Source organism: Danio rerio, chromosome 6 (genome assembly GCF_049306965.1).
Source record: "Danio rerio strain Tuebingen ecotype United States chromosome 6, GRCz12tu, whole genome shotgun sequence".
Taxonomy (NCBI): Eukaryota; Metazoa; Chordata; class Actinopteri; order Cypriniformes; family Danionidae; genus Danio; species Danio rerio.
In genome coordinates, this window is record NC_133181.1 from 42,697,501 (window position 1) to 42,722,824 (window position 25,324).

Sequence of the window (25,324 nt, forward strand, 5' to 3'; positions counted from 1 at the left end):
CATCTCACAACATGAAGGTTGCTAGTTCGAACAATCCAAAAACATGTGGTATAGGTGAATTTGATAAACTAAATTGGTCTGTAAGTACTGAGAATAAGAGAGTGTATGGGTGTTTCCTAGTGCTAGTTAGTGTACTCCCAGTGCTGGATGCTGGCTGGAAGGGGATTTACTGCATAAAACATATGCCTGAGTAATTGGCAGTTCGTTCTGTAGTGGCGATCCCTAATAAATGAGGGACTAAAACTGAAGGAAAGCGAGTGAGTAATTTGGTTGTGATGGTTCTTTTTTAAGCCTTTTGAAATTCTACTTTTAAATTGCATGTTTTAATGTATTATTTTGAAAATATGTGCAATTTTGAATTACGAAATGCTTACATCTCATATTGTTTTCTTAGCGCCAGATAATTTATATATCATATAAGGGTGATGTGTGCTAGTTAGAGGGAAATACCTCTGAGTATGGTTCATTTCGGATGTGAATGCAGTCGCACCAAATCATGGAAGTGAGCCACTATCAATCACATCTGAATTACTCAATCTTTGAATTTTTGTATTTAATCACTTGCTTTTCTGACATGAATAATGATGCGCTGAAAGCAGAAAGAATGTAAATCTAATTTCAGCAGGAAATAGCTGCCAGTAAGATGACGCAAATATACTGGGTTTCAGAACCAAACACCACCGTGTCCAGTTAAGCAGGGGGAGGTGGGGGGGGTCAATTGAATCCTGTTTGAACCAGGCAATTGAAAAAAATGTGAAAGCCCCTTTACAGAAATAACTAGCTACTTTTACATTGTGTACAAGAAATTATTTTGCACAATGTTTAAATGAATTCTAAACCTTTTCAAACAAAAAACAATGATGATTCACCCTCCTGAATTTACTTTTATTTAATTTGACCCTTTTCTAATACATTGCAAACTAAATATAATCCTGTCTTTCATACATTCACCACCTGATAAAGTAAAACTCACTTTAAGAAAGGCTTTGACTCTCAATTTAAAAGGATCAATAGGTCTAAAATGACATTTGGGTACTGAAAGTGATATGACTGCCAAGGTGAACGAGCGATTTTACAAACAATTTTTTAAAATTTATTCTATATGATTTAACTTTATTCATGTAATTACACATAAGCATGGTCAAACACAAAGGCCAAAAATAATAATTAAAATATGCATGCATGAATAACTCATATAATGTATATCAAATCTAAAAGTATTACAGAATTTATTGAATTTGCTAAAACCTAAAATACATAAATATACACAGCAAATGTACACAAATTTCACGGTGGCTTCCCAAAATGAATATTAAACTCAAGTGCGCATATAACGATGAGGCTCATGAGGATTTACTGAGAACTGATCCACTCTAAGAGACTAAAATAACAGAGAGCAGAGCACTATAGATAACCTAAAATGAAGCAGGCAAAGTCTGTCAAGCAGACGGGTCCTGTGGAAACTCCACAACAGCACAGACTCAAATACCCACAAACATTCTCCATACATTACACACAGCTAAAGGGAAACTACCCGACACCCCGTTTACAGTAGTGAATCCACCGTCTCAATGTTGCATTCCAGTAACATAAGCTATGAAGAATAATAGGTCAAACACTTTCAGATGGCCGGTCTCTAGGTAAACACAAGACTCACAGGTTGTTTACAACACAGATAAATGTGGCCCGTTTTTTTGCCCTTATGTGGCACATGCAGGGTAGTATTTTTTTTAGACTGTAAGAACAACAAAAATCATGTTAAACGTCATTTTTTTAATGACAGATTAGCCACTTTCATGTCTAAATGTAAATATATGATAATATTATACACATTCATAAAAATAATACATCATAAATGTTTCCTTTTTTAACAAAAAGAAGTAACAAAATAATGTGCATTTAACAAAGGAAACACATTAAAGTCATACGATGTTCATATGCAAAAACTGTTGTCAGGAATATTTAGAATTATTAAATTGACTCTCTATGAAAGCACTCTTCTTTTTGCTTTGTTTTACAGAGCAATTATAAAATACAGTTTCGTTGTATTTAGTTTTAGCAGCAGAAATTACTGAAAAATATATTTTACCACTTTTATATATTTTACTCTTGCCCTATATAATAATGATAATATTAATAATAAATATGTAAAAATATCGCAATTATATTTTTGCGGATCTTTGAATTGGATCTTTGACCCACAAAACATATAACATGCATTTTCTTCTGAATATGAAGAAATATATTCAACACCAAGATGTCCGTTTATAAGTGTATTTAGCTTACAACAAACTCCAATTTGGACAATGTTTTAAAAGTAATGTGCACAACCTCTAAGGTTACGTTCACACTGCAAGGCTTAGTGCTCAAATCAGATATTTTCTGAGATCAGATTTTTTTTGCATAGCGGATCACAATGTTGTTATAAATGTGACCAACATCATCAGATTTGCAGTGTAAACAGAGCATGGTCCTAAACTGACCCGCATGCGCAAAAGTATAATAACGGACAGCAAAAATGTCTATACACACAATGTGTATACTGTATGAAGTAAGCATGTTGAGAGATTATGCTTAATATATGATTATTGCCCTTTTCGCAGACAACGTGTCCAAATGTAATAAAATGTAAAGGGTTGTTCTGCTGCTACCAATGTGTATTTTGTCATTTGAAACCTGAAATGAGTCTCTTGTGATTGAAAACACTGATCATTTCTGATTTATGACAACCACAGTGCAAGTCTTTCTGAACACTGGTGTAGTGAACTCATCAAGAGGTCATGAGCAGCCGCAGACTGAATGGTGAAGACATATTATAAGACATATCATTTATCTTTGTTTTATTTAATTTTACTTCCTTATAAACAACAGGCATGGGCAGAAGGGGGGTTTCGGGTGCTTGAGCACCTGCCCTTTTTTGTCTTTGAGAGAAAGTTCCCCCTAAAAATGAAAGTGCCTCCTCCTTTGCACACGAATCCCATATCCTATTTTGTGAGACCACGTGCAGAGTCAGACATTCAGTTGCTTCTGGCAAACTCAATTCAGACCACTGACAGTCAATCTATATCATCTCCTGCACAAGCACAGTAAATCCTACCTAGAGACTCACATTACTGGAGTATAACCAACAAGACCAGACAGAACACAGTAATGGCACTCAAGTCACAAAGTGAAACCTATAGACAGACTGACAGTTGTGTGTGGAAAAAAAAAAAGAGTGAGAGAAGCTTGATAGTATTAGTCTCATTTCTTCTACTCTAAAATTTGGTTTCAGCCCAAATCTGGATAAAATGTGGACAAACACGTGCATTAGTTTTAAAAAATACTGAAAAGTCTAATTCAGCAGTTGGATTCTTTCAATGTTGAGCTAAAACAACTCAGCATGTATTTTATAAACTATTTTATAAACAGTAGCAGAAGTACTGAAGTATTAACTGTTTTAAAACTTCCGATTCAGTTGCCTATAGGAGAAATGACTAGGAAAAATAAACGGCAGAAAACTGTCAAACGATCTGCTCTACAAACAAGTGTTTATGATTATACATAAAAGATGGAATAATATAATACAGAAATGTTAGTTTGCAACATCAAGCAGTATAACGAGCTGTTTTTAACCTCTAAAAATCAATGGAAGTGAATGAAACCAAAAGTCTTGAGCCAAAAAGATTCCAATGACTGTCCCAGCGCTTGCGTCAAGAATAAGCTCAATACAGCAAGATTACTTGGAAATCAATAATCTAGTAAGATTTAACCAAACAAAAAATAATAATAATAAATAAAATAAAATAATAAATAAATAAAAATAAATAAATAAATAAATAAAAAATATCACTTCCCAACTCTCTTACACAGCACTGTGCCTGGAACTTTATAGACATTTAATTTAATAGTGTTAATAAACAAACAAGCTTTTCAAACTTCAAAATAGTAAATCAATATACATTTTTATATTTAATTAAATTATTATAGCGATCACAATACACTTTCTGGTATAAAATGTTACATTAGTTGCATTTAAAAGAGGTCCATATTTTTAAGAGTTTATAATGCAATGCAATTAAATAATTCAGTTGCACAGTCTTCAATGGCATGACCCTACAGTAATCATTGTATTATAAACATTAAGGGCCCCATCATACACCCGGCGCAATACTTGTTTGCTAGTTTCAGCTTGGCGCAAGATTCGTTTCCCGGTCTAAACTCCAGCGCAGAGTTGCGCCCCGCTTATACACTGCTTAATAGCCTACAAGATGTAGAGCAATACGCAAATATCTTTACATATGAATTTTTTTAATATTAAGCATAGGCCTATATATAAAGGATATAATAAGAATATATACAGAATATAAATATAAAAGATTAAATTACAAAACATTATTTTTCTAGCCTACATAAATATGAAAAACCACTGTTTTTTTGCCTTTTTCATCTCGGGAAGCTTTTTCAGTTCATTCATAACAATTTGCTTTTGAATAATGTTATTATTATTGGCAGTATTATTTATTATATCCATATTTTTATTTGTTTGATTAAAAACAAGCTTTGATTAGCCCACCTGCAGGTTTTAGATCATATGGGGCACAGCATGTGTTTTAGGATAGAACTCAGGTTTTTGAACACACTTTGTTATTATTGTTAATTTATTCGTTTGCTGGAAATTAGAACTGAATTTAGAAATAGTTTTGAAACAAATATTTGCGCTAAACAAATGAAATTAATTATTTATAAGCTAATTGATGTCTGTGCGTAAAGGTTTCCCTATCCAAGAGCGAAAGTAAAAGTAGATCGATTATCTCACATTCTTGCGCAGAAGATGCTCTGTTTAACTGTTTTCTGTAAAAAAAAAAAATGTTAACTGTTTGTTTGTGAAATGCTCAGTTTTTCCACTTCCACTTACTTTACGTCCTGTAAATAGCAAATGCGCTTATGGCGCGACGCAGCTGGCTCTTAAAGGGAATGGGAGATGAGACTCTGATTGGTTTATTCTCAAAACACACCAATAACTCATTAAGAAAATAAACTTAACCCTTTTAGACCATGCGCCACGACGCAAAGCCCATTTTCCCATCCTTAAATTAGCAAAAATGCATTCTGACACGCCCTGAAAGCGTTTGAGCCCTGCGTTTTGCGCATGGACCGTCAAAATAGAGCCCTAAGTGTCATCAATGTTGAAAACCAATGTGCTGCTAAATATTTTGGTTGAAACCCTGATACATTTTTGTTTTGTGAAATCCTGAAACATTTTTAGCTTTATTTGTGGAAAACATTCATTCAAAATATAAATTGTTCATATTATTATGGCTTTACCATCATTTATCAATTTATTGTGTTCGTAAACAAATATATGCATTACTTTCAATAGATTTCTAGCCTGAAACTTCTAAAAATAGCACTTTAAATAAAGCATGCATCATGTTGCCTCACAAAAATAGTGTTAAAGGGCCATAAAATCCCCCCGCCTCAGCCGGGTGTTTTCACACCTCTAGTTTGAAAAAAGTCAGGAAATTGTAATTCCAGCCTTGTTTAGGTGGGAGTGTAGAGAAGCGAAATAGGGAAGGGTTTGCAAGAAAAGGGGAGTTTCAGTAAGTGCATGCACTGATTGTCACAGATGCAGGGGATATCGTCAAACAGCAGTGTGTGTGTATAGACAATGTTTACATGTTTACATTCGGAGAGCAGCATTTACTGCTGATGTTTCAGTCCATAATACTGTAGTGATATTACTGTAAACTTAGTAACTAAATGAATTTGACTAAGGTATGTCACTACTGTCGATACTATCCAATTTTGCCACCTGAATAAACAGAAGCAAGAAACATTGATCGCTCATTTACCAAATCTGTAGAAACAGGACAACTAATACAATTGGGAACTGCGTCTTTTTTAAAAGGACACGAGTGGAAATGCGGATTTAACCATTTCCAGATGCAAAAGCGTTCGGGTGGAAATTGTTCCTTACATATATTTTTGTTGTGTGTTCGCAGACCACTGTAAGGTCCACACATGAGCTGTGCACTCATCGCAGGGAAATTGAAACAAGTCCTTTGTTGCGGCACAATAATAAACGCAACAGTGACGACCCATGTCTTCAACAATTCTTCTTCTTCCACTTGTTTTAAATATGTTGGAAACACAACGTGGCGTCTCTCTGTCGTCTTCGAAGTTGTATCTTGCATATTAATGAAGTTGCATCTTATTCACAATAGAGCATGCTGATCCACCAAGTTCGAACCAAGTCTCTCTCATGAATTAATGCTGAAAGCTCAAACACGTCATGTTGTACCCACGGGTACAGATATCCAGTCTCCATGCTAGAATTTACATAAGGATCTCATCGCTGTGTAATATTCAATAGTAGCTTGTAATGGAGCTAAACCTCTATAACAGCAAATTGACTTAATTCAATTGAGAGAAGTTTGGAGCTCAAGAATCTACCGATTCAGAGTACACTTATTTTTGCTAGTCAGAATACTTGGCCTGCTTTATGGCTGGAAAGAAGTGCTTGATGACCCATCAAGCAAACATCTTATACAAACAAACCGTGAACAAACCTTCACCGTCATTTTCCGTAATGTCTGCGCTTGTATAAAGACTGTGACATTTGTCCAGAGGCTTTAGCTTGTCTGAAATCAAAAGGTGTCACTAATAGGATGAATCTAGTTGTCACCGAGTTCAATGTTTTGCAGTAATAGCTGACTCATTCAACAACAGTGTCAGGAAGAGGGATTAAAAAGTCTTCAATGTGGGAACTACTGGAAACTACCATCTGCTTCTTGCCAGTTCAAATATTCATGCCAGCTCTTTACTTGAGTCAATAGCCCTGCCTGGCATCCAGTGGTTTACTCATTATTACCGGCATTTAAAAAGAGGGATGCTGAGCTCTTGTCACCTCACTGTGGTTTTATGCATGCAGCTCAGCGCAGCGTAACAATAAATCGAGTTTGGCTGCCTTCAGGGAGACCTGAATGCAGAACAGGATTTCTCGCAAAACCTTTTAAGTGTTTAAAATGTATTTTGCCAATTATTTGGTAGAATGTAATAAAAATAAATGCAACATAGAAGATTCTTACCTTTTTGATGTCTGGATTTTTCCTGAATGCAAGTTTAATATGCAGAAAAAACTGTATGCAGGCCATTCACAGGTAGAGCGGGACTGTTTGACTAAGCAGTTGAAGGAAACCTGAAAGAAAGTTTGGAAGCAGTAAATTAGCTTACTTTAAATTATGTCCGATTTTTTTAAATAATCTATCTTACACTATAATTGGTGGTGTCTCTTTTTATGAAGCCGATAACACTGCAAAACAAACAAAAACGTGTGCTTAGCAAGCATTGAATTCTTTTTTTCTTTATTTATTTCCTTAATGTTTTCATTGTGATGGTGAAAATGAAAAGATTGCTCCTGAACTCTCTGACACATGACTTTGTTTTAAAATACATATTAGGACTGCACAATATATCATTCCAGCATGTGCAAATCTGCAAGTCACATCACATCTGTAATGTCAATAATTTAACCTTAGAGAAAGAGTTTATTGCCCACATTTGTTTTAGGATCTGAGATTCTGTCAGCATTTCAACCAAATTTAAGCCATTTTGGCAAATTAAATTAAATGTTTGTACAATTAATTGTAAATTTGTATATTTGCTCTGTTGTATTTAACTACTCTACCTGACAAAAGGCTTGTCGTTAATCCCAGTTGTAAGCGCAACAAACAATATCTTGATTCTGGTAGATCATTTGGCAGACAGTAGATTTTTCTGATGAATCATCTGTTAAACTGCATCCCAATCATCACAAATACTGCAAAAAAACATCCCATAACGTACACTGTAAAAAATGAATCTTGAGGCTTGTAAATTTCTTTAAAAAAATTAATGTGGTCATTAAAAATAATGTGCATATTTTCTTTAAAAAAATAATATTCTGGATTAATTTAAAAGTATTAAGAAGATCTTGCTAATACAATCAAGAGATAAATTTCACTTATTTTTTTAAGTAAACCAGTGCAATTATTAGGCTTACTTTTAGAAACCAGTTAAGCTAATAAAAATTGAGGAAAGATGGATTCACATTTTTTTAAAGAAAATTCACTCAATTATACTGATTTGATTGAGATGTTTGCATTTGAATCTCAACAACGGCAGTGACCAGACGAAATTTTGAAGAAGCAGATCAACTGTAAGCATGCTAAGCTAAGAGGTAAGCCTTAACAGTTTATCATTTTTATTGTCTTAAATAAGCTCTTTCATAAAAGACACTGCTGTTTAAGCTTGTTCGGGAGCCTAGTTTCTGCCATATGGGTACACGGGTATTTTTAAAACACCCATTCCTATTTGAAATTGATTTGCTTTAATGCTCATTTTGAATTGTATATTTAAACTGAACAAATTATGTGCATTGTAATATTTAACAGCTGTGATCAGGCAACATTTAAGCGGGTGGACGAACAACAGTGATCTTGTTGGTTAGCCTAAGCTAAGCTATGTTAGCTATAGCCATTCAATGGGGTTTACGCACAGCTAGTGTTTTTCCATTTCATAAGGTTCCTTTTACAGCATTGATGATGTAATGTTATTAACTATGTTTATATATAATACTGTACAAAAATGCTAATATTTGTTTGCTTAATTTTTCAGATTAATGAAGAAAATGTTCACAGTATTTTCCCACAAAAGAGGAGCAGTTTACTCAGGCAGATTCTGATAAAGAGAATGGGTGCCAAACAGCAGGTAATTTATAATGTTATTTGTGTATTATTATGATTATTAATATTAGGCAATATTACTAATCTCTACACTTTTGTTGCATCAGACCTCACATTAAATCAGGGATAAGACGAGAGAAGCTATCCTCTGTTGCTGGTCTATTTGTAGGAAAAAGTGGAGCAGCTCATTCAGTAGTGCAATGAAAGTGTCTTAAACTAATTCAGATATTTGTGATTTTCAGAAAACTGCATTTTATATTTTTGCATTTTTACAAAAGACAAAAATATAACTCAGTCACAACATTGTTGAATGCACTATTCTTTGTATAAACTTGGTGATATTTATTTTTTTTGTACACTAGTATGCATTTTGAAAACACCCTGTCCATTATAAGTCAAAATACTTGTGTACTTGTGTCAGTCAGCAATGTCTACTCAAACATTGAGGAATTAATGTTTACAGAGATACAAAGAAATGGTTTATTTCCTTAATGTATTTCCTTAAAGTGTTTTAGTAAACCTTAAACATTTGAAATTTACAATTGCATAGTTTCAAAATAATAAACAATGTTTATCTTACAGTGTGTGAATGCACAGAGGATTGCTGTCAGCCAGAGAGATGACCTACAATAAGGATTTCTGTATTGTCTTGGAGGATGAGCGAGTCATGGCTGGCTTGGAAATCTAGAATTGCTGAACTGGATTCATACAAGTATTCCCCAAATTAAAATCACCCACAAACAAACTTTTAAGAACTTTTATTAACAAACTTTTGTTTCTGACACAAATTCACTGTTACAAACTTTTGGGAAATTGTTACTGCATCGACTGATTGATTTATTGTGTTGCTAATAATTTGAGATACAGCTTTTATACTGGTCTTATATGTTGTGCAATTCACAAAATCTGTCAGAGTTTGTCTAAAATGTGATTATTCCTACAAAAGAAAGTTGACAGATTTTTTTTTCATGACAGGAATAAAGAACTTTTTTTCAGAGCTTAACGTTGCTGTAACTTTTAAATAGATTTGTTTAACAAATTGTACCATTTTGTTATCAGTGGAACATGTTATAAAATGATTGTTATCAAAAATGCATTGTGTATGTGTTTTATTATAAACTATATATTTTACATTTTATGAATGAGTTATTTTCATTAATACATTTGAGTAAATGGTGGTTGATTTGCTTAAATTAAAAAAGCACATTCCACTAATAATATTGAAATCATCATCTATCACTCAAAAAAACCTAGTCATTTACACATGATTCAATCAAGTGGTTTTTGCTAAAAAAATTTATGTGAGTAAATGGTGGTGGATTTGCTTAAATTATAAAAGCACATTCGACTAATAATATTAAAATCATCATCTATCACTCAAAAGATTTTGTAATTTTCACGATTCATTCAAGTGGTTTTTGCCCCCAAAAAAAATCTCGTTTTCAAACTACCTAAAAATATTACGTGCAATAGTGTTACCACACTTTTTTTTTTATAAATAGCACGTAAGATTTTTTACAGTGTAAATAAGTTGTCATTTTATAAGAATATGTCAATAACTCAATTTTGACAAAAATTTCAGATACAACCTTGTAATGCTAAGGTGACAATTTGTACTGCCCATTACATTACAAGCAGGAGAAGGCAAAATCTTTAGCAGGATAGCACTCCTTCTTATATTTTAGCCTCCACATCAAAGATCCTGAAAGCAAAGGTCAAGGTGCTCCAGGATTAGCCAGCCCAGTCACCAGACATGAACATTATTGAGCATGTCTGGGGTAAGATGAAGGAGGAGGCATTGAAGATGAATCCAAATAATCTGGATGAACTCTGGGTGTCCTTTAAGAATGGTTTCTTTGCCATTCCAGATGACTTTATTAATAAGTTTTTAATATTGTTACTGTTAGATCGAACTCTGTGCCATCGCATGACTATAGATGTGTTAAAAACACACACTCACTCACACACACACTCACACACACACACTCCTTATCGGGAGGTAACGTCTAATTTTGATAAAATCTGAAACCGAGTGATTGGGCCCAATTTTTGATCACATGATCAGATCTGGACATCCCTACTGCAAACTCGCATACTTTTTTGGTCACATCCATAACACATTTAGTTTCCTCATTTAAAATATAAGATATGTTCACAGATTGATACTTTTCTGATCCCTTATTTCTGTAGTTAGTAGTTTTAGACAATATAAACAGATCAATATAATGTTAATGTATACTTTTAAGTTCTTACTGCAAATGTCACATCTATAACGCTGGAATTGCTCTAATGCAAGTTTTTTGTTGAACAATATGAGGTTGGGTAAACAATATAGTTTTTTAATACTTGTAATATTTTCATGGCTACTCCATTACACTGACATATACTCCATATTTGTAAGTTGTGCAAATGTTTGTCCATCTATATCTTTGTGTGAGAGAAACAGCCTGCAGAGATTAACTTTATGTGATCTCTAAAAGGGTCCAAGTCTCAGAGCGAATCTCTGCCTTACAGTGCCAAACACGTGAGCTGCTTTCCACAATTCCTTGAAAGGTGATCAAACAGAGAGAAAGAAAGTGCCAGAAGGAAAGAACAGGATGAGCGATGAAAACAAACACTAGTCCTGAGGCTGCATTTCTGCAAAGACAACATTGAGAATCAGTACACAAAGGTGCTGATATGAACCAGGGTCCTCATCTATGACAGTTGCTATGGTAATTTGGCAAATCTGGCAATTCTTGGGTCAGTTATCAGAGTTGAAAACATTTGTCTGGTTGTGTGTAGAGCGTGCTTAGAGACAGATGGCCCCTACAGTCAAACTGGATCACTGCCAGTGGAGCCATTATACTTCAGACGGGACATCAAATAAAAGACGATCACATAACATCAAATAGAAAAACAGACTATTATATTTTTAAACATAATAGTTATACAAAGTTTAACTTCCAGTTGCACTCTGACACTCTTGTCTGACACAATTCTTAAGATTTTTTTGGGGACAATGTATTTGTTTTATGTTCAAACTACTTAAATTCATCAAGTTAATTTAATTAACATTGGGAGAACGTAAATGAACTGCGTGGAACCCAGTATCTTCACAGTGGAATATTTAGTCAATCTGACTGGTGTAAATTGAGATTACTAAAAGGATCATTTGATTTGACAAAAAAAATTAAGGCAGCAAGAATATTTTTACAATGTATCACCATAAATACAATGCATAAACAGCTGCATAAAAAAGTAAGAGACCACTTTAAAATTCTGTTTCTCTGGATTTACAATGCACGGTTTTCAGTAAAAAATTTTTTGGTTTTTTCAGCAAGTTTTTTTTTTTTTAATGAAACAATTGGTCTAATTAACAAAATAAATAAATCCCATGTTTTTATGTTTATGTTAATTGTGAATATACAAACACATAAATTTTGACACAGTATCAATGTTTTAAAGGGCACCCATGATGAAAATCATCTTTTGTAAGCTGTTTGGACAACTGTGTATAGGTATAGGTATGTGTAGTGCGTCCTCAGTCAAATTATATTTAAATTTGATATATTTAAATTTCTTAATGTAAAAATAAGATCCAAATCTCACCCATTTTAAGGCCCACCGAAACGTGTTGTAGGAATGCAGTTTCCCCTGACAGCCGCATGTCTCCATAGTAGCGTTTATAATCAAAAGAGAAATTGCGGAAAGCAACTGGGATTAAAAGATTTGCTCTCTGTGATCATCAATCATCATCAAATCTGATCAAGAATGTTTTAAAACAGTGCATATTTGTGATAAAGAAAAGACGGTAAAAATTGCTGTAATTTAACAACACAGCTGAATGTTAGTACAATTATAAAAGACATTGCTTCAATCCCGGTTTGTGGATGTTAAATCTGGTTTATTTTGTAGATTTACGTAACAGATATCCATACAGTAGTGGGTAATGATGTGTATCTCTTCACATTTGCCATGCAAAAACAGTGCAAGTTAAACGCATGAGCTGTGTGTGTATGTGTCTGTGTGAACTTGTGAGATGACTTTGTGTGACTCATCGTTGCAGAAAGGCTTGAATTAACTCCACAACAAATACATCTAATAATCATTTGGAAAGTTACTTCAGCACAGCCACTGTGCTCTTTATCCGATGTCGCAGGAGACGGACACACACTCTGACAGGCATGAGGGGTGGGAGGGAAGAACTAGCTCATTTGCATTACATGCACAGGATACAAAAACAGCTACATGGAGTCATATCATAAAATTGTAATATTCTGACAGGTATAATAAATAATATGATGGGTGTTTTTTAGGGTGGGCGACGCGGTGGAGCAGTGGGTAGCAAATTCGCCTCACTGAAAGAAGGTCACTGGTTCGAGCCTCGGCTGGGTCAGTTAGCAGTTCTGTGTGGAGTTTGCATGTTCTCCCCGTTTGCGTGGGTTTTCTCCGGGTGCTCCGGTTTCCCCCAAAGTCCAAAGACATGTGGTACAATTGAATTGGGTATGCTAAAATTGACTGTAGTTTATGTGTGTGAGTGAGTGTGTATGGATGTTTCCCAGTGATGGGTAAAACATGTGGGTAAAACATGTGGGTAAAACATGTGCTGGATAAGTTGGCGGTTCATTCTGCTGTGGCGACCCTAGATTAATAAAGGGACTAAGCCGAAAAGAAAATGAATGAATGTTTTGAGCTGAAACTTCACAGACACATTTGGGAGACACAAAAGACTTTTCTTAAATCTTGAAAAGGGGGTAAAAGGGGTGCCTTTTAACTTCAAATGGCTTAGGAAACAAATATTTGGTGGAATAAATTTCAGTAACAACATATGAAAATTTGACACTCCCATTTTTATGCAATTTTTTACGAACCTTGCCTTTTTCTCTTCTCCGACACTCCCCCTAAACAGAGCTGGACACGCCCACTTTCCTGACTTTTTCCAAAGTAGAGGTGTGAAAAACCCTGCTAAAACAGGGGGGTTCAAGGCCCTTTAAAACACAATGTTTGTTTAAAACCTGGAGGAAATGTTATCAGACCATTATAAAAAAATATATATATATTTTAATATTTGACTCAAATGTACCTTGTTCTTATATTTAATTTGACTTAAATTTAATTTAATTCATAGTAATTAATTTATACAATTTCTATAATTTTATATTTTTATTCATTATATTTTAAATTTAAAATAGACAAATTTTGGGATAAAAATTAAAATTATTTATTTATTTGCCATAAAATACAACATGCTTTTTCTTTGTGCGATTCATATGGCAGTTGCGCTGAGACTAATGGCTAATCTTGCCACAGGACAGGCCTGTCATTAGAAGATGCTTCTGTGCAGCTAAAGGACAGTCTTTATCTCTGTCAGCATCTTCCTCACGTGTTATTATCCGTGTCCTGTCTGAGTGCATCTCTGTCATGCTTTCAACCCAGCAAGTATGACTGGTCAAAAAATGCTGGTTTGCTTCTGAAATGACAGCACTGGCTACTGAAAAACAGATTAGTTGTAAGCTGGAAAATTAAGCAGTAAATAAAAATGTATGTGATTCTTCAGATGCTGTGTAACAGAATGCGTTACCAGATTTTGTTCGATCAAAATGTTCTTTTGTTGTAGAGATTAATTGTAATAAGTGTGCCAACAAACCAAAATGAACCAAGACGTGTCACAAGATTTGACCCTAAAAAGCAAAGAGTGATTAAGCACACTCAGTTTTTCCCTTTACAGTCACAATGTTGCATTACAGTTCGGTACAGGCATCAGAAATACAGCAGACGATTATTTACGTGTGACTGACAAAAATCCTGCTGCTGTTTTACTGCTTAACAAGATCTTTACAATTTTCCTGATGAACATACAATCACATACACACATACATATCAGCAGATAAATTCTATTTTTAAGATTATCGTCATCGATCCAATGTCTAAATTAGGCCGATATCTTTATGCCGATAAATTCCGTAATTGTACAGAACTGCCTGCCCGCTCACACGTGGGCTGAGATTGTTTAGACTTGCCCAGTGCAGTATAATAAAGCTCTCCTCACATTGTTTATTTTTATTTATATTGCGTATTTTGCATTAATTCATCTCAGGAAAAATATTACATGTGCAAACATCACAGCAGCGATGCACACGTGCTAAACAACTCATTGGGTTGTTTTGTAATCTAATATGATTAACTGTTATAATCAATGCGTTGCTTGCCATGTGTTATTGATGTTAGAATGTATTCAGTTTGATCGAAATATTCATATTGATTACAACAAGGGCACGAGAGAGCCGTCACCGCGCACACACACAGACACACCCGCGCACACAGACACATTCACGCACAAACTCGCGCACACAGACACACTCGCGTACGCGCACACACACACACACACACACACACACACACACACACACACACACACACACACACACACACACAGACAGACAGACAGACAGACAGACAGACAGACAGACAGACAGACAGACACAAATCTTACAGCCTTCAGAGCAGCACGGGAGAGAGGTGCAGTGTGCCGGTCACTGAATCCAGCGTAGGAACTCTCAACTCGCCGCACATTCTGTCTTTATATTATGTTCTGTGTTTGTCATAAAGTCACCTGAGCTCAAAGCTTAGCTGCACCGCCTGCAGTTGAGTAAAACTTTTCATTGATCATTTTTTCCGCAATTGACAGCAAGAACGAGCGCAGAAGCGTTGTCTGATTGACAAGCAGCAGCTACATGCGTTCAAAAGAATCTAAAACGCCAAATAGGATGAATCTATTCGATTTTTTGCTTTGAGTATAGACTATTCAGTTCATAAGAGCAGCTCAATCTTTTATGAAGTTTGCTGCATAAAAATATAACACATTTATAATTATTAGCCTATACATATTCTGAAGAATTATCAGTTATCAGTATCGGCCAAAAAATCCATATCATTGCATCCCTAGTTGCAAACAGTTTATATGGGCTAAATGTTATATGTTGGTTTCAATTTAGCCCATATGAACAGTTTGAGTTTAAACTGAAAGAAACTATTTCAGAGTAACTGGACCAGAATAAATGACAGAACTAAAAAAACAAATGCAAATAGCAAACCCTAAGAAATAGAAAGTAAAACTTTTAATCAGTCTTGTTCCAGCTTGATTTTCTTTCTTCTGCTAAACACGAAATAAGATATTTTAAAGAAAGTTGGAAAACTGTCTTCTGCTGTATTTGTTTTTTACTATGAAGTAAATATTAAAAGGTTTTCAGCATTCTTCAAAATATCTTCTTTTGTGTTCAACAGAGTAAAGAAACTCGTAGTAAACAAGCAAGTGTGAGTGAATAAATTTTAATTCTTGGGTGAACTATCCCTTTAAAACCAAATCTAAGGCCATGTTAATGTGCTCTTGAAAGGTCTCAAGTCAATTCTCAACACTTACAACCAACACAAAAACTAAGACTAAGGGAAATAATCTTGAACTTTGGCCAACTTCCAGCTCCTTCCTGCCTCTCCGAAATCTGAGCATTGTTGTTTAAAAAAAAAAAAAAAAAAAAAAAAAAAAAAAAACTTCCTAAAGTTTGTATTCCAGGAAGACATTAAGATCAAGAAAGGCCAGAATGACAAGCACAACAGGCAGTGTGTTTCATTTACAATTAACAATTTAATGATATTTTCAGAATAAACCCTATAAATTACTGGCTGAGTGCAATAAAGCAATCTTTCTGGTCAAAGAAAGGGAACAATTTCCTTATTGTTGCTTGACTTTGTGTTTTAATTAGTCTAACAGCATATAATACTATCAGATAAAAGAAGAATATTAAGAAAATAATAGCATATCCTTAAAGAAAAAGAAACTACTGTAACAATAAAAGTACTGTCAGAAATAAAAACAAGCAGGGAAAAAGGAGAGACAGAAAATGTCAAATCTCCAACACAATCTCATGACAAATCATCTCATATATTTTTGATTTAGTATAGCTTATTTGTACAATCTCATTCATACATTTCTAGTTTTTATTAAGTCGTGTATGTGCGTGAATGCAAGAGTGTATGGGTGTTTCCCAGTGCTGGGTTGCAGTTGGAAGGGCATCTACTGCGTAATAACATATGCTGGATTTATTGGTGGTACATTCTACTGTGTTGATCACAGATTAATAAAGGGACTAAGCCTAAAAGAAAATGAATGAATGAATATCTACAGCATTTCATTGCCTTGTACATGTGTAATGACAATAAAGTCGAATCTAATCTAATTTAGCCACTTTTTTGTCAATACATTGAATAGTAGACTTTTATCATGAGATCGGGTTGAAAAAAAAAAAAAAAATCACACTATTTTCAGATTATACTTACACATTTATAATAATAATAATAATAATAATAATAATAATAAAAATATTAATAATAATAATAATAATAAAAAAATCAGGCAATAATTTAAAATGTGGACTGGCAAGAAATCTGAAAGCTCCAGCCAGTGTCATTTAAAACAATTAAGATGCATTCATTGCATTACAACTGAAATACAAATAAAATGATTACATTATTAGAAAACAAAAATGAGAAATGTTGTCTGGCCCACTCACTGAAACACAAACCACATACTATTCAATGCTTGCCACAGATTTGAAATATACTTGCGGTGGTTAAAAAACCTTTTACCCATCAAATAAATGATTAACTACATGACAAACAATAAAATAAAAAATGTGACTATTTTTAACTATATTTTTATTAATTATGACAATGTTATACACTATCTCTTTTCAATGGTTTAATTTTTTAAAGCCTGTTGAAAAAAAAAAAAAAAGTTATTAACTATTTCTCTTACTTTGATGCTATTTAGGAGCCATTGACTAATAACAGCTGATCTCGCTCTCTCACTTAGGTTCAAGTTGCAATATTGGCATGACATTTTGAACAGTATTGCCAAAACATTTTAGATATGAAGCATGCAATATATTTACATCAACAAATTAATAAAATATACAGCAAATGATAATTAAATAACAGAAAAATGTATAAAAGTATGCTAAAAAATTTAATAATTACAAGAATTAAATAATTTCATCCTCTCTTGAGTATATAGTTAATTTTTTCTGAGATCTTTATTAAAGAATTAAGAATTTTATATTTCTGTTGCTCTTGAGGTTGCATGTGCGCAGTCAGTTGTAAAGTCAATCGAAAAGAGGCTTAAATAAAAAGGTAATACAAAATGCATACGATTAACGACAACTGTAGAAGGTGAAAGAAAAAACCCAGACATTTAAGGACATTTAGGAACTATGGCCAGATGCATTTTAATACGATTGTGTGTGGGAGTGGGAGTGTGTGAGAATTGTCTCACGCACAATCAACAAGCAGTACAAAATGTGTAGGGCAAGAGAAATATACTTGGTTGGCTGTTGATATAAAGTCTAAAGTATATTTCAAGTAAAGTCTGTGTGGAAAGCACTACTATCCCTAAAAGTTGTTGAAATTAAAAAATAAATCTCAAATATATAGCTAATGCCATAATATTATATATATATATATATATATATATATATATATATATATATATATATATATATATATATATATACACACACATACACACACACACACACACTCATATCACCACACAAGAGTTGTCACTTTAAATAGCAAACTATGTAGAGTCGCCTATATAGTATTCCACTCATATAAAGTTGAGATAACTCGGAATGATGATGATGTTTTTATAACAAGCTTAAACTACTGCGTCAGTACATCCCACAGTGGTATACACCATAAAAACAAGTGTGACTGATAGTGCCACATATGTGGGAACCATTTGCCTGACATGCTCATTACAACCACATTTATACCATTGCAAGATAACCAAGAGTTATTTAGAACCATAAAGCGTGTAAAGAGAAGTCACCTGAGAACTGGACAATGAAACTGGAGACATTTTATGAAGACAGTTCTGCTGGTACATACAGTCCAGCCTTAGTTATAACCAACACTGTTTTTGATGCAGAGATCACAGACCATATGTAAAACTTGGAAGGAATGTGAATAAAAATACTAAACTCACGTGTCTAATTTATGGTTCATGGGGTTCAGCGTCCTCCAGATTATGAATAAAAATAAATTAGGGAGCAGCTTCGTATAGTACAGAATGTCAAATACGAGAACCTGACTGACAAGAATTTTATGATTGATTTGGCATGAACAACAGAGGAGGTTTCTGTGTATCTGGTATGTGTGTGGGAGAATCTGAAGAGATGAAGCAGGAGATTGAGGATTTGGCTGCACGCCGGCCTTTAGTTATGTAATACCGGTTCCCATATGTGTTTCTGTCTGTGTGTGATATACTGTATGTCAGCCATGCCTCTAGTAAAGACATGCTTGCACATATTGCAAAGGTGGGTCAGTTCTATTAAAAGTAAAACCACCCTGGCATGCTACTAATCACGCGTTTGAAATCTGAGACGTTTCTGATAAACTAGAATGATGCAATCTCAGAAATGACCTAATTAAAGTTAAAATTTTAGACAATCATTAAATGTGTAAATAACTGTGAAATATTAAGCTCTTGATCTCCACCTGAACGAAAAGCACTTCATAAAACACTGACAATCGTAAACTGCCCTGCACAACATCTAGAACTACTGTAAATAATATATTAGAGGCAGATAATAAACAAACAAATGAAGTGAATCAATGAATGTAGGTTAAATTTAAAGTCAAATTGGAGGAAGTGCTAAAAGAAGACTGGACCAAAAACAACACATTTGCAATACTTTACATTTCTACATGTCTGTATAAAAGACAAGTACATCTAAGCACTAAAACCAAGAGCTGTTGAGAGAACTGTACATTAACATATAACATACCATGAGGTCATGAAAAAAGTTTTTTTTTTGTTAAACAATGGTAACCTTGAATTAATAGTAGTTTAACCGTGACATAGAAGTAAAACGGTGGCTATACAAATGACAATCAATTCACCAAAACAACACGGTTGCTGACATTTTGCTATAATAAAAACATGGGCAATTGTCTGATACATTCTGAAGAAAGTAAATGGGATTTCTGTTTAATGGAATGTTGCTTATGGAACATTTCTTAGGGTAACGTAATGTTGGTTTTATATTTGCACATTTATTCAGTAACAACTTATGACATGCTCCCTATATTGGAAACCATGGTACTTTTAAATATTTCGTCTCAAGTATGACTTTAAAACAACATTAGCACTATTTGATCGACTATGAACAGTGTTGTACTTTGATAGTCATTGGCTGCTAATATGATTTCAACCATTTAGAATTTGCAAAGAATACTTTTCTGAAAATATATTATTGATTAGTCTGAATGTGTCAACAGAACTAATTTTACCTCAATATGTCTTAAGTTATATAATACGATTAAATTAATCGATATGAAATATATAATTCATATTTAAATAAACTAATAAATATGTAAATGAACAAACAAACGATCACTTGACGCCTATGTGTGCTAATACGGAGCATTTTTGGAAGATTTATCCATGCGGTATGTTAGCCTAACTTATATGACAGACCAACTATTTTGGCAGCATATCGAGAGGCAACAACAGATATACAGTGAGTTAAGCTGTAATATAAGTAATATAAAGACATGTAACGTTACATTGGTTTCAAGATGTTACAGGTACTGTACCGTAATCCTATCCTGGAGTCCAAACAAATGTCACAAAAGTCAGCACAAAATGACTTGGCTTCTCTTGCGTTTTCCACGAGGTAAGAACACCGATTTGTTGATCAACATCGCCCCCTGACGTAGCTACAGCGAATAACCGCTGTGGCGAATAAATAATGAAGTGAAACTACAGCGACATCTTCAGGATACGGTCTGAACCACATGATACGTAACAAGAATGGCAGGCAACCTGGCAAACAACATAGCTCAGGTTACGTATTTTAGTCTTCTTCTTTTGCTTTCTTAGATTTTTTTGTGTTGTATAACTTTTATTTTTAAGCTTATAGTATATCAGACGTAATAATGTAATTTGCGAAAATAAAAACTGCCGAAACCCGGGATCGAACCAGGGACCTTTAGATCTTCAGTCTAACGCTCTCCCAACTGAGCTATTTCGGCGGATAAAGAACATAATCACACATAGCCTACTTGTTTGCCTACTTGGCTGCTTGTGTATCCGGATTATAGATTTTATTATGTGCTTCATATTAATACCAGGTATTTTCCAAGATTAACTTGATAACTTCATTCGTTTACATTCTGTCACTGAATTAAACACCCAGTGAACGGCGTTTCCTCCCAAATAGAAACGAATGTAACGACAATTGCGCTTATTTTTCATTCGCTCAATAACAGTGCAGGCATTTTCCAAACTGGTAAAACAGTAAAATTAGAGTTTGTGATCAAGGAAACCATGCAGAAAAGTAAATAAGTTATATAGATGACAAAGAAACGAAAAAAATTTCTAACGTTATGTGGGGAAAAATATCTAGAAATACACGTGAGGGTTGATTCAGTCATCATGGGATTCATCCTTCTGCTAGTTATTCCACCCACACGAATTCTCTCTCTCTCTCTCTCTCTCTCTCTCTTCCTGTCCTCCAAGGTGACTTTCTCCTTGCACAGGCACATAGGCAGATCTTTGTTCTTATGCAAGTCTGGAAAAGAGATGAGTGAGGACAGAACGAAGGGAGAAAAACCAAAAAGCAAGACACAGCCAGTGATGAAAAGAAGAAAGATGATGACAGTGACTGGAACAGATGAGATTTAAAAAGATGCATGCGAGTGAGAAGTGAGAGAATGGTGAGAGAGGAGAGATTTTAATGAATACGTGGCAGCACTTTTATGGCATACAGTAAGAAAAAATATTACCCACCACCCACCTATCCACTCTTTCATTTTTCTTCTTTCTTTGCTCATGAAGGCACACAAACAAATGGCACCCACACTAATCAGCATACTTGAGTTTTCATAATTAAAAGAGAAGAGTGTTAGATAGATGCTGATTATACCATTTAAAATGTAATATGTAAATTTAATTAAGTGCATTAGTTTTCCTAATCATGAAATAAATGAACAATTACAAATGGGTAATTTGAATGCACCCGTAATAACCTACAATCCATGTGTGTACATAGCCATGTGCATCATCATAATTGTTTCTCAGTGACTGAATAATAATGAATTCGCTTTATAAATGAAATAGCCGTGACTATACTATCAATTTAGCATAGCCTCTTATAGTGTCAAACCAAACTGAAGATTGTCAGCACAGTTAAAATAATAACAAGTTTTGTATATTAAAATATTACTGATCATATTAAAAGGTAATATTTTCAGCAATTTAAGAAAACACATGCAATTACAAAACAAAACGACAGCAAATTAAAAAAATACTCACTATGCATACACATTAAAACAACATGCTTCATTTTCACACAACATGCACAAATTAACAAAATGCACTGCATTTTCTCACAACACAAGCAATTTACGAAAATGCATTGCTTTCTTTCACAACATTTGCAAAAACACCACAACACAATGGAAATGTTTCAAGTAGACCCAAAAACGTGATGGACGTGAGAAAGGTGAGATTTTTGTTTGTTTATTTTAACTTTCTGATTCCCTTGTCTTGTATTTCATTAGTATAAAAAACCATAACCTAAGTAGCCAATTTTGTCATGTTTTAGGGTTCACTTAAAACATTTACATTGTGTTCTGAGCTATTTGAAAGTGTTGTGAAAAAATGTAGAGCATTTTTGTAAATTGTTTGTGTTGTGAGAAAATGCAGCGCCTTTTTAAAATATTTTTGCATTGTGAGAAAATGCAGCGTTTTTGTGAATTGTTTGCGTTGTGAGAAAATGCAGCGCCTTTTTAAAATATTTTTGCATTGTGAGAAAATGCAGCGTTTTTGTGAATTGTTTGCGTTGTGAGAAAAGGCAGTGCGTTTTTAAAAAATTTGTTTGCGAAGTGAGAAAATGCAGCTCGTATTTAAAATCATTTGTGTTGTGAGAGAATGCAGTGTATTTTTAAAAATTTGCGTTGTGAGAAAATGCAGCATATTTTCGTAAATTGTTTGCGTTGTGAGAAAATGCAGCTTATTTTTTAAAAAATTGTTTGCGTTGTGAGAAAATTCAGTGTTTTCGTAAATTGTTTGCGTTGTAAGAAAATGCTGCGTTTTTGTAAATTGTTTGCAGTGTAAGAAAATGCTGTGCATTTTTAAAAAAATTGTTTACATTGTGAAAAAAAAATGCAGTGTGATTTCTTTAAAAATTTGCGTTGTGAGAAAATGCTGTGCGTTTTTTAAAAATTTTATTGCATTGTGAGGATTTGCAGCACTTGTGCTATCAAATGGATGAAACCTTTTCTTTATTTGCTGGCATTTTTTTGTAATTGCATGTTTACTTAAATTGCCACATGTTTAACTCTCTTGGCCACAATAAATATTTCATGATATCACAATTTTTGTATATTTTAATAAAGCATACTACCTTGGTAAGCATACTTTTAATTAAATTTTATTAAAACACTTAATAAATAAAATTAATTATAATTTAAATATTTTTCAAAGTAAATGTATGCAGCATACACACAACGTCATAAGATGTTAAGATAAGGTGAGATTTAGGTTATGATGTCAGGTGACCAAAATTTTATGTCTAGCCCGCAACCAAGGACAACATTGTTTTGATGTCCAATGACGACATCAAATGATGTTGATATTTGGTTGATTTTAGGTTGTGTTGGAAAGTGACCAAAATACAACATTGAGCCACCATCTTAAACCAAGCATTCCGCTTACTCTGTAATTATTCATTTTAGTAGATTATGCTGTATCCTTGTTTCCGCACTTCCTGCGTCAGGTCAGTAGATGGACTAAAGTCCAGTTTAAATGGAGCATTGGGCACACTAACTGTAGTTTAGAGATTCGATTGAACCTTCATATTGATTTCAGTGTACTTGGGTGGAAAAGAAATTATTTCCGTCTAGGGCAACAAGGTGTTGCACGACTAACCTAGAGATAGGATGATGACCCTGGTTTGTAAGTAATGTTATTCTAAATTAAGTGTACATAGGAAACCGTGAGCTTGGCTAAACCAAAATTATTTTAAAGAACAGTAATCGGTTCTATTTATAATAATGGTTTTGACCTCTGATTAGAAATAGTTTGACCTTTAACTCAAGGGTGTACATCTAAGGGGACTATTAAAAAATACTTTAGAATGAGCAGTGAACCTTCATCCACCAGTGGACTCCTTTATTAGGCCAGCTGGGTGGACCTTACAATGTCATAGTGGTAAAGTCCAAACAATGTCTAGCTGTAACATCATTAGACGTTGACATTTGTGTTTTTAGGTTGCGTTGGAAAATCACCAAAATCTGTCCGATGTTGGATTCTGACATCAACCCAATTTTCATTTCCATCCAAAATTCAACGTCTCGATGTTGGGGTACAATGTCAATCTGACGTCCTGTTGACGTCCTGTACCTGCTGGGTAGTTGTTGAACAAGTGAACAAATCTCGATGGAGAAATAATGGTGAAATTATTTAAGCAGCCACATATTATTTATATCCAAACAAGTTGTTATCCGAAAATAAACCCATTGAGGGTGATATAACACTCCTTTGTGTTAAGATGAAAATCATCCCTCAGTAAATGTCATATTCCAGTTTCATATTTGTGTTCATGGAGTGAATTCAAATTAAATCAAGAAAATAAAGGTAGTCATGTCCTTACTGACCCGTATTATCTCCTGAATCAAAGTTGTTCACCTCTCCATTAAGGCATGTGCAAGACCCCGTCCCCATTATTGGTCTTCCAATTATTGGGCTCCTGCAAATGTCAGTGTGTGTCATCAAACATTAATAAGTGTTAATACGATCAGACTTCACAAGTGGAGTGCAGCTTCTATCAGCGATAATGAGGAATGTATGTCTCCTATTCTCTACACACACATGGCTGAACCACAACCCCATCTTTAAAGATGAATAACATTTTCAGGTCTGAATCAGGAAGAGAGAGAGAGCGAGAGAGAGAGAGAGAGAGAGAGAGAGAGAGAAAGAGAGAGAGAGGGATTTTGAAAAGCTACCATCTGACTGATTGAACAGGTAGCTACTTTATTGAGTATCTCTCGAATGGCATTTGATCTTCTGGGTGAGACTGCAAATGCTGACAGAGACACAGGAGGTTCTTAATTGCCAGTTTGACTTTTATCAGCTGGGATGAAGTCAGTCAACCTTTCTCGGCATGGACTAATTGTATATATTAAAGCAGTCTGCACTTCTTAATAAACTCAGGTAATGAGAAGATGCCACCGTACACTAATTAACTTTCAGCACAAGCATCTCGGAATGTTATCATTATTCAGAACAGCAAACTTTCCCAATCAGGAAACCTATGCAGATTAGATTGTACACCTTCGACAAACACCAACTTATATGAACATACAGTCTACAGGTTCAAGGTGCCTTGGACCTACTTGAATATTTACATATTTTAAAGTGCAGTACAAAAACTTTCAGATTCCCCCAGGTTAATTTGGCACCAGGTAAATTCCTCAATTATCTGACAGAAACTGTTTAAGGTCTGTTTTAGCCCATGAACCCAAATATGAAATTTTGTGTTCAGCCCAAAATGAAAATCATGTAACTAATTACT

At 34.2% G+C, this 25,324-nt stretch overlaps 2 protein-coding genes and 1 non-coding gene across 6 annotated transcripts in view; all 3 read right to left on the minus strand.

The window, feature by feature from the left end:
- The window catches only part of ip6k2b (inositol hexakisphosphate kinase 2b), a 73,013-nt gene extending 52,580 nt beyond the window's left edge, over window positions 1-20,433 (minus strand). Inside the window, exons 1-3 of one of the 4 annotated variants that reach the window (XM_073952814.1) lie at window positions 20,343-20,433; window positions 7,670-7,801; window positions 7,071-7,180 (exon numbers count right to left, since the gene is read on the minus strand). The gene's annotated coding sequence lies outside the window, so the exon portion shown is untranslated. Of the gene's footprint in view, window positions 1-7,070; window positions 7,181-7,669; window positions 7,802-20,312 lie in introns of all 4 variants that reach the window. The other 3 variants (XM_073952815.1, XM_073952812.1, XM_073952813.1) reach the window with 3 other exon arrangements.
- The window catches only part of pfkfb4b (6-phosphofructo-2-kinase/fructose-2,6-biphosphatase 4b), a 516,544-nt gene that overhangs the window by 152,421 nt on the left and 338,799 nt on the right, over window positions 1-25,324 (minus strand). The window lies entirely within an intron of this gene.
- Window positions 20,708-20,780, minus strand: trnaf-gaa (transfer RNA phenylalanine (anticodon GAA)). Its single transcript has one exon. It is a non-coding gene; the product is annotated as a tRNA-Phe (tRNA).